Here is a 2,093-nt window from a genome sequence, read left to right as displayed (position 1 = left end):
AACAATAGCAAATTCATTTTCTAACCTTGGTGGAGGAAATCCTTTAAAACATGACAAAAGAAAAAGGTAAAAGACAAATTGAAATATTAATCTCTTCATAACAAAAATTCAGTATTCTAAATGCAAAAATGTTCCGAAACTATTAATATATAAATATCAGGCTAATAAAGTTGCTGTACACATAAGAAATAAATTATTTTAATTTAAAAATGGCTGTTAGCAATAGTCGTAAAATCTCAAGGAGGATGGGTAGGGGAAAGAGAATGAAGAAAAAAGAGAATGAAAAGTTCTCAGCAGGTTCTCTTATGTTGACCATCTGAGAGTTGCACTATAAGAAGAAACAACCTCTTCCTCTCTGCCATCTGCTCAGCAGCCACAAAGCAGCAACCACACAGGAATGCATCTCCCTCCATGTTGGCCAGGCTGTTGTCCATATTGGCAGTGCGTCCTAGGAACTCTATTGCTTGCAACATGACATTCAGCCAGATGGTCCGATGCCAAGTGACAAGACCATTGAGGGAGAATACTCCTTCAACACCTTCCTCAGTGAGATGGGCACTGGAAAGCATGTGCCCAAGGCAGTGTTTATAAACCTAGAACCCACAGTCATTGATGAAGCTCATTACAGGCAAGGAAAATGCTGCCAGTAACTATGCTCTAGGGCTCTACAAGGAAATCGGTGACCTTGTGTTGGACCAAATTCACCAACTGGCGCACCAGGGCACAGGTCTTCAGGGCTTCTTGGCTTTCCACAACTTTGGAGGGGAATGGTTCGGGGTTCACCAACCTACTGATGGAACATTTCTTTGATGATTATGGCAGGAAGTCCAAGCTGGAGTTCCCCATTTACCCAGCTCATCCCCCTCCGCCCCAATAATTTCCACAGCTGTAGTTGAGCTTTGCAGCTCCATCCACATTACCCACACCACCTGGGAGCACTCATTGTGTCTTCATGGTAGACAATAAGGCCATCTATAATATCTGTTTTAGGAACCTTGATACTGAATGCCCAACCTACAATAACCTAAGTAGGCTGGTTGATAGGTCAAATTGTGTCATTAATCACTGCTTTCCTCAGATTTGATGGAGCCCTGAATGTTGATCTGACAGAACTCCAGACCAACTTTTGGTGACTTGTCCTCATATCCACTTTCCTCTGGCCACATATGCTCCTGTCATCTCTGCTGAGAAAGCTGACTCTGAACAGCTTTCTGTAGCTGAAATCACCAATGAATGCTTTGAGCCAGCCGACTAGATGGTGAAATATGACCTTCACCATGGTAAATGCATGGCTTGCTACCTGTTGTACTATGGTGACTTGTTTTCCAAAGATGTCAATGCTGCCATTGCTACCATCAAGACCAAATGTGGCATCCATTTTGTGGACTGCTGCCCCACCAGTTCCAAAATCAGCATTAATTACCAGCCTTTATACCTGGTGGAGACATGGCCAAAGTACAACAAGCTGTGTGCACGCTGAGCAGCATCACAGTCATTGCTGAGGCCTGGGCTTGCCTGGACCACAAGTTTGACCTGATGTGTGCCAACTGCCTTTGTTCACTGGTATGTGGGTGAAGGCATGGAGGAAGGAGAGTTTTTTGAGGTCTGTGAGGATATGGCTGCCCTTGAGTAGGATTATAAGGAGGTTGGTGTGGACTCTGTTGAAGAAGAGGATGAAGAAGGAGAGGAATACTATAGTTAAAAAGGTCACAAATGTGCTGCCCTTACAGGGTGGCTTTTTCTGTTCTAAACACTGAAAAGTTGTGCTCTGATCAGTTGATTTGTATATAATAGTGTATACTTTCATGTAAGATGACTGACCTTTGCTTTAAAACAATACTTTCTGGGCGCCTGGGTGGCTTAGTTGGTTGGGTGACCAGCTTTTTATTTTGGCTCAGATCATGATCTCAGGGTCCTGGGATCAAGTCCACTTTCTGGCTCCACCCTCTGTAGGGATCCTTCTTAAGGGTTCTGTCTCTCCTCCATCTGCCCCATCCCCTGCTCATGTACTCTTTCTCTCTCTCTCTCTCTGTGTATCTCTAAAGTAAATAAATCTTAAAAAGAAAGAAAGAAAGAAAGAAAGAAAACCACAA

At 43.4% G+C, this 2,093-nt stretch overlaps 1 pseudogene across 1 annotated transcript; it reads left to right on the top strand.

Moving 5' to 3' along the window:
* The first annotated feature begins 401 nt into the window (after window positions 1-401).
* Window positions 402-1,702, top strand: LOC308341588 (tubulin alpha-1A chain-like; annotated as a pseudogene). Its single transcript has one exon. The product of its transcript is annotated as a tubulin alpha-1A chain-like (transcript).
* Window positions 1,703-2,093: the final 391 nt, after the last annotated feature.

This window comes from Martes martes (assembly GCF_963455335.1).
Source record: "Martes martes genome assembly, chromosome: 4".
NCBI classification, from domain to species: Eukaryota; Metazoa; Chordata; class Mammalia; order Carnivora; family Mustelidae; genus Martes; species Martes martes.
This window is presented reverse-complemented; position numbering and strand designations above follow the sequence as displayed.